The sequence below is a fragment of the Arachis duranensis genome, chromosome 10, assembly GCF_000817695.3.
Source record: "Arachis duranensis cultivar V14167 chromosome 10, aradu.V14167.gnm2.J7QH, whole genome shotgun sequence".
NCBI lineage: Eukaryota > Viridiplantae > Streptophyta > Magnoliopsida > Fabales > Fabaceae > Arachis > Arachis duranensis.
Genome location: NC_029781.3, coordinates 50,827,644 through 50,837,115, shown reverse-complemented (window position 1 = coordinate 50,837,115; position 9,472 = coordinate 50,827,644).

Below are 9,472 nucleotides of genomic sequence, written 5' to 3'. Positions count from 1 at the left end.
ACTAAAACAATGAAAGTAACCAAGATTTATTCATAGAATAAATTATCAGTGACCCAAAAACAAATTGAAGAGTAGTAAAGTGAAAGAACTAATATTATTCATGTCAAAACCATCACCAGTGCTGCTGCTTGTTGAAACACGGATAGGTTCGGACAAAAAAATCATCATGAAGATGAGCCGTCCACATAGAAACATCAGCAGTATAGTACTTAGTGTTGAATGAAAATAAAAATAACTCACAGTCAACATACCTATGTACATTTTCATAAGTTGAATGAAAAACATTTTTACTATCGACAAAGAGCAACCCTAAAATTAACATTAAATACAGCCAAATCCACATTAAAAATATACCAAAAGAACTAAATTAAGAAATAATTGCAGAATGAACATAGTATATCAATGATATGTTTTTCAATTGGTTAAGAAAACATTTTAACTAGTTACTATCCAAGTAAATTAAGTATAACCAAATTATATATCAACTCATCAAGAAGGTTTTACTGTTGGAATCCATGTCTCGACAATCACACACATTTGATATAATATAATCTAATGAGTAATGACAGCATAATAAACTTTACATTAATATTTAAGAGCATATTTATAGTATTCAAAATTAATCAGTAAACCTTATTGCATTTGCACACCAATCGAACTTCACAAGTCATAACTACTACTACAACAACTAGGTTTGATCCAATCACTTTAAGTAAAAAACAAACGATAGTATCTAAGCAAGAATTATCCTAAAATTAGAGCAAACCAATTTTAATCATCTTCGAAAAAATTGTCATATGCATGAACACATTTCATCAACTTTGAAAAAAAAAAAAATAAATTTTAATGTCACCTATTTTGACAAATCAAGTACAAGCAGCGCAACGAAGCGCGACACAGTGAGGCGAGGCGCGGCGCAGCGAGGTGACACGAGGCGAGGCAAGGTGAGGGCTTCGATGGGTAAACAATGCAGAAGACCACAGAACAGATCAACGCAGAACAGAGCAACGCAGGGAGAAGGATGTGACAGACGGACAACCACCAAGCCTCCGCCACGGACGATGACGACGACTCTGGATGAAGACTACGGTTCGATGGAGAAGAAGCACACTGCACACGGCCTGCAGAGAGCAAGTTAGGACTAGATAGGGTTTTTTCTTTTGGATAAAATATCAGGGGTTCTTTTGGTATTTTAAAAAAATAGATGTATGTTCAACTAGCTATTCTAAATAATTCATAAGAATATTCGTTTTTTAAATAGAATATTCCGTTATCTTAAACGTTATACTCACGGCAGGGACTTAATTAAAAAAAATTAACGTATAGGGATCCAATTAAAAGGAAAAAAAGTATAGGGACCTAATTGAAAATTTCGCGAAACTATAGGACCAACAGAGTAATTAAACCTAAAAAAATTAATTGTGTCAATTAAGTTGGAGAGTGATTCACACTTTCTTTTAAATACAAATATTATTGATAATGTATTTTTATTTATTGTCTATAATGTTTTGGCTACCTAGCATTACTCTTAATTTATCTATCACTAAAGGCCAGTTTGGATATTTTTTTTATTTTCAACTTATAAAAAGTTATAGCATTAATATTTAGTACAATTTTCAAAATCAACTTGTAACTTTCTAAAAAGCTATGATGCTTGGATATTGACATGGACACAAAACATGACACGATGCGAGACACGCAAACACATGAATTTTAAAATCTTATAAGACGTGGAAACACGTGTATATATATAATATAAAGTATTTTTTAGATAAATTATAATAATATTTTAATATTTTATTGATATTAAATTATAAATTATTTTTTAATTATTTTAATGTTTTATTTTAATTATATCAAATATTTAAAATATTTTTTATTTTAATAAATAATAATATATACTATATGTAAATTTATTTTAAAAATAAGACTGGATACGCTGACACATGATAGTATTTAGGTGTGTCAAAGCGTGTCTGGAAAAAAAAATTTTGCTTTTTATTAAGACACGGTTGGACACAGTAAACACGCGTGTCCGACGAGTGTCGGTGAATATCGTATCTAAAATATATCCGATACGTAAACACGACAACTCAACGAAATGTCCGTACTTTATAATTGTCTAGACTTTTATCTTCATAATTTTCTTCTCTATTTATCTAAAGTGACCCTATATCAATCCAATATTAATAAATAAAAGGTAGGGATTTAATTAGATCAAGTCATTTGTAAGAGGCGACATTCTTATAAAAGTATTAAAATAGTATGTACTAAACTACTAATATGTATCGGGTGAATTCTATGGTGCCTGGTAAAACAGGTTCAATTTACGATCCAATCAAATCATTTCTTACAAAGAGTTGATGCTTAATTGCGTAAATGTATGTGTTTCCAATGGATTGGTGGTCAAATCTTTCCCGTTTTGGTCTGTTAATAAATCAATCAAACAAAGAGAATTGTAACTTAATTTCTCTTTCTTTTTTAGTTTTTTATTTTTTAATCAAAACCCTCGTACCAAACAAAGCATAAGATTTTAGACAATGGGATCATTCAAATTTCAAGAAGACTATACGGTTGGAATTAAAGAGATGCATGCATGCTGACAAAACATGAAAAGAAATAAGCAAAGAGAAAATGACGAAGAAAAATTCTAAATGCTTGTCCTTGTCGCTGATGATATGATTGCACATTTGCCCTTTTTATCCCTTCGCTATCCTTTTCTGTCTTATGTTGGTTAAAATGGAAAATATATTAATTTGCTGTCTTAAGATTTTAAGTTAAATGTGACTTTTTTTTATTTTATATTCGTTCATTTGGTCCTCTTTAAATTTTTCTGTAAAAAGTTATAATGCACTTCCCAAGTTTAATTTGATTCTTAGATTAAGAATAAAAAGGTGCATATATATGCACCTTGCTATTTAAAGCGTATAGTTCACACAATTAACATGAAGACATAATAATATTTGCTTTATTCATTCAAGCACGGGTGTTTTTGTTCTTATTATCCATAATGCCAACAAGAAATAATTAATCAACTTTTTAGAATCCCAATGAGCTAATTATGTCATAACACTTTAATTTGGTTTTAAATTGTCATCTTTGAAGCAAACATTCCTATTCTGCTAGTGCTGAAGATTAGCAAATTGTAGCACATCACAAGCTATTGGACCGATTTTGTAAACGAAATTGAAATTCTGATAATCAATGTTTGAATCTATTATATCTATTATTTATTATTTATTATCTATTATATCTCTCTAATTTTACAACTAAAATATATTATATGTCACTTTTTTATTGTAATAGGAATCAAATTTTTTCCTCCAAAATTAAGGAATTTCTCTCTTTTCTTTACTAATTTTACAACCAAAATATACTACATGTCATTTTCTCTTTATAATTGAAATTAAATCTTTCTCTCTAAAATTAAAGAATTTTTCACTCCTCCTTACTAATTGTACAACTAAAATATACTACATATCACTCCCTCATTGCAATTCAAATCAAATCTTTCCCTCCAAAATTAAAAAGTTCTCTCCTTTGCTCTCTTCCTTTTTCTATTTCTCTCATTCCTTCAACCACTCTATCTATTTTATATATCATTATCAATATCAATGACTAATTATTAATTTGACAATCAAAATATGTAACATGACATTCTTTAATTGCATTAAAATTAAAATTAAAATATTAAAATTGAAATTGAAATATACCTATATTATGTATCATATATTACTATCTAATTTAATAATCAAATGTGTCATATGACACTCTTTTATTAAAATTGAGAAAAAATATTTTCTTTTTCAAAATTAATAAACTCCCTTACTAAATTTTCTCATCTACCTCTCTCCATTGTCCATTTTTCTCTTTCTTTCTACTATTTTTATTCTATATATAATTTATATTTTATATTAGTAATTTGACAAATAAAAAAATATCATTCGATATTTTTTACAATTAAAATAAAATTTTTTCTTCCAAAATTAACAAACTCTCACTCTTATTCTTCATCTTTATCTTTCTCTCTCTTTTCTCTCATTCTCTATTTTTTTCCATCTTTCTCTTCTACAGAAAACAAAATTAACAAAATAATATAATTTAAATTAAAAATATTATTATTATTGTTATTATATACATAGTTTTTAGTTTTTATTTAGTTTTAAATGAATCAATATTCAATTATTTTAAAAAATTAATTTTGAGTTAATTTTATAACTATTAGTATAATTTTTTATGCTAATATCTAATTATATTTTTATATATACAAGAAAAAATATTATTTTTAAATAACAAGTATAATAAATTAATTATTTTTTTGTGCAACAAATTTAACAGTTAATACCTAATTAAATGTAAAAATATATACGTTAAATTGTTTTAAATTTTAGATAACGAATGTTAAAATTAATTATTAATAAAAAATTAGACTTTTTCATATAAAGATAATAACTAAAAATCTTATATTTGATTTTTTATTTACAGATATCTTGATTTTTTTAGCCAGAAACTTTTGTTAACTTATGACTTTTATTTGTAAAAGTAGTTTGATTTTATAAATTTTTTGTGCCATGCATAATCTATATTGTTAGAACAGAGTGGACCATATAGTTTTAAAAAAATTATATTTCCGTAATGTTATTACGGGTAAAAATACTAGTTGAAAAATAATTCTGCGTTTGATTTTAAGAATAAGATACGATAAAATACTGAAAACAAAATACAAAAAATAAAGGCACAAAAATTAGTGTTTTGTATTTTAATTAGTAATAAACTAAAATAAATGATAAAATTTTAATTTATTTTTATTTTTTTCATTCAAAAAATTTAATATATTTTTTTTAGTATTTTTATGTCTTTTTTAAACACAAAATTTCTATTCATATTTTATATGTTAAATATGATTATGTGTCCTCAATGTCTCAAACATATAAATAAAAAACTTTTATCCGTATCTTATTTTAAATGAGAAAAACAAAAAAAAGTAATATATTTTAAATACAATATTTATATCTTCTTATATTTTAAACATGAAAAAGGACATAACAAAATTAAATTATTCTATCAATTTTTGTTAATTTTTATAATATGATCAAATTTTTAAGTCTCTATATTTTAAAATTTTTTAATTAAATTTTATATTATTTTAAATTTTATAATTAAATTATTATCGTGTAAAAATGTTAGACTAATATATTGGATAGGACTTTGCAAAGATTATCCTATTATATATGGATTATGCGCATTTAGATGTCTTAATAAAGAAAAATTTAAGTATAAAGAAAAAAATTTAAGTATAAAGAAAATATTGATAACTCATAATAATTTAAGTATAAAGAAAATATTGATATTCTAATTGTTTTAATGTTAATTTTAATTAATATATATTATATATATTTTTTTATAATTTAAATCAACAGTTAAAACAATTAGAATACTAGTATTTTCTGCAGTACACTTGAAATTCTTGTAATAATTTAAGCTTTCCACGCTCCTGACAGAAAAATAGAGTTTTTCACCTTCATTTTTCTGGGCAGTGCCCATAATTCATCATTCTCCTTTTTGGCTAAGGTTGCTTGTTCTTAAGAAAATTGAGAATTGTTATGTACTAAAGAAATCTAACATGTAACTATCCGCTTGAATAATAATAAAATTGAAATTTAGTCATTTCCCAAAACAAATAATAAAATGTCAACTATTCCTCTGTTCTTTTTTGACTAATGTGCATGAAATAGCCACAATCTATACTAAGTAACGTGGCAAATGGCAACGCTTTTTTCTAATTCAAGACAGAATCCAAAGAATATCTTCATCATATAATAGTCATGGTCAGTCACCTTAAGGCCACTTCGAGAATAGTAATTTAAATAAATGGTAAAGTTTGTTTAATATTTTTAAAATTTAATTTATTTTTATTTTATTTTCAATATTATTTTTATAAATTTTAATTTTACCACTGTAGCTAATTTGTTGATAGCCAACAATTAATCAACAATTTTGGAAAAAATTTGTGAAGTAAAGGCATCGACAAAAATAAATATTTTGAAAATATTCCAAAAAAAATAGACTTTGCCTTTAAATAAGATATTATATATATTTTTTGGGTTAATACAACTCAAATTGAATCGCCCATTGGGATATTGTATTGCGGCTTGTTAGCCAGCAACCACTAATTCTCATTTCTCGGAACATCTTTCAATTTTATCAACTTGACCAATTAGAGCAGTTGCACTTCTAGATTCTGAGGAAAAAAAAAAAGAATCTAATTAGTAATTATATATATACAAGAAAGAAATCTTGCGCCAGTGTATGCTCTCATTATTGCTCAAGGCCTCAAGCTATGTTATATTCAATAAACAGTAATAGTAATATTAGAGAGAAAAAAATAGTTTAAATTTATTTTATTTAATATTTATTAATTATAACGACAATTAATAAATATTAAATAAGATAAATTTTAGAGTAAAAAACAAATAGGTTTTTGACCTTTTAAAATGAGGGCACTTTCGTCCATCAAGATTGAAAAATACATTTCGATCTCTCACGTTTTAAAATGCGTGACAATTATATCCTTCCGTTGAGTTGGGTTTCAAAACGGCAACGGAACATGCTGATCTGGAAGGGTAGAGTGTTAGGTATCTGTTTTAGTTGCTGATGTGGATGGAGAACAAATTTTTAATGGACAAATTAGTCCTTGATGCCTAACATTTTGCCTCTGCCATGCGAGTTTTTGCTCAAAGACCCTCCTACTCTCCTCATTTTGATTATTTTGAAACTTGTTCATAGCTTACTCCTATTGATTCAAAACCTCCATTTCATTATACAAATTCTTAGTGTTACTAACATATCTATCCATCTTTCTCACCATACCTTCCATATATTTAACCAAGAACCCTAATTTATTGACATCTATGACCCCACTCACAATGTCACCATACACATGCTCAAATCCCTGCAATGCAGGAACAGAACACTTCTTTCCTAACCATATTTATGTAAGACTATATATATAAACACTAGCACTAAAATGAAGCCTAAATTTGAGAATTTTAAACTAATTCTAATCCTAACACATACAGTAATACCTGCAAGACTTTTTCGAGAGAAGCAGCAATCTTATATGTGTATGTATCACCTGTGCAATATCATAAAAAATTGCATTTAAAGAATTAAGTTACTATTTTCTGGGAGTACAAATATTAGAGATCATTCGATATATCAAAAGCATTATCCAGATGCTTGAAATTGACCTTAAAATATACACACAAACACACTAAACTGGGACCACTAAATACACAAATTGTTAATTTGCCATCACCTTCTTGGTCTGGTTGAAGTGGTATATCCGAACATGGCACATACATATAAGGCAACCAACTGAGAAGAAGCCAACATCAAGCTAACCAATATCCTTTTCCGAAGCTTGGTCGAAAACCTTGAGGTAGCCATGTCACCAGCCTTTGCATAGCCATCAATCATGATCGTGAAAGAAGCAACACTCTTTTCTGGCATAGCATCAAGCACTACCCTAGCATTGCCCAAATCCCACATTTTCACAAAATCCCATATTATCGCATTCTATGATGCCACATTCCTCTGAGGCATTTCATCAAACAGCCTCTTTGCCTCCAGCATATCCCCAACCTTCACATAGCCAACTACCATAGCCGTCTATGAAACTACATTTTTCTCAGACATTCCATCAAATGCCTTGCGAGCGTCACCAATCTTTCCACATTTCCCATACATATCAACCAAACAGGTTCCAACAAACATATCACCTTCAACCCCCACACCTCAACGCCGAGCCATGGAACAATTTTCCTTCGCAAGATCTGCACATGCTTGAATAGGCCTTAATCACAGAAGAGTAAGTGTACCTATCGGGAAGAGACCCATGTGCCTTCATGCGAATAAAAACAGAAAGGGCATCGAAAAAGTAACTTCCTTTGTTGTAAGCTTCGATGAGGGAGTTCCAGAGAAAAGGGGAAGGGCCAAGGACGCGGTCGAAGACGGAGGTGTAATATGAAGCAGTGGCGGCAAAGGAGGCAGAAAGAAAAATGAAGCGGGAGATGATGAGGTGATCTTGCTCTAGACCTCGTTGGATGATGGAGGCGTGAACTTGGTAGAGGTGATGAATAGTCTTGCAGGCCTTAAGAAGGGTGATAATGGCGGCAGTTGAACGCGGCGGAGAAAAAGAGTGTCGAAATATTGAATTCATCGGAAGAACGGCGTCGTTTTTGCCTTAAGGGACGAATTTGTCCACTAATAATTTGTCCCAATCCACTTCAACAAGTGTAACGGACACGTCATTCTCTACCCCTCCATGTCAGTTGGTTCCGTTGCCGTTTCTGGCCTAAAATGGATGGAGGGGTATAATTGTCGACTGTTTTAAAACGTGAGGGATTGAAATGTATTTTCTAATCTTGAAGGACGAAAATGTCATCGTCTTAAAAAGTCAGGACCTATTTGTCTTTTACTCTAAATTTTAATCATTTTGACTGATTTTTATTACTTTTTAAATATTATTGTTTAATAAAACAAAATATTGGATTAGGAACGATTTTTAAAACAATGTCGAAAAAACTATTGTACTTTGAAATTGAGGGCAAGTTCGTATTGTACTTTGAAACGACAAATTGAAATGGACATAAAATCTATTTAAGAATTTCTCGTTTACTTAGTCGTAACACTACTTTAATTTTCTGTTTTTTTTTTAATAGTTGTCAGATATGACTAATCAAGATAAGTAATCATAAACAATTTCGCATTATGTGAAAATTACGGACCCAACTTTGTCAATTTGTTCTTGGGCAATAATGCATGTTGCTGGTTGGTTGTTTAATTGTTTTAAATGAATGAATTAATTAACTAATTGCCATTAAATTCATCACCTCTTGATGCTTTATTGACTTGAATTCTCAAATAAAATCCTAAATAAATTTATTAAATCTGCTTCAGGAAGTATGTGTGATTAGTAGATTAAATGTAATTCTCAAGATTAAATTAAATACTATAATTCTAACTAAAGTTGTTATAACAGAACATTTTATAAAGTATATGACATATACCACAATGGGGACAAAATTGTTGATGTCAAACATATGTTTAATTATGCATGCAGCGAATAAGTTTTTAGTATACAAATTGCACCAAAATCACATGTGCAGATATCATCTAACACAAATCTTCATCAAACTACCCTCTTTTTTTAATAATAAAAAAAATAGAGGCTATTTTCTTTCAACTTAATTTTACTCTTATTATAAGTTTATGTATTCTGGAAGGGAAGTTATGAATTTAGGGCTCAAAATGTAAAATTGAATAAATTAAAAAAATGTAAATATCCGTTTTAGTTTGTAACTTTTTACTTTATTTTTTAAAGTGATTTCACAATTTGTTGATTAAGGAAATTGTATATTTCTTTATATGAAACCCATAGCACTTGTGATGTTTTGAACAAGAGTAGTTG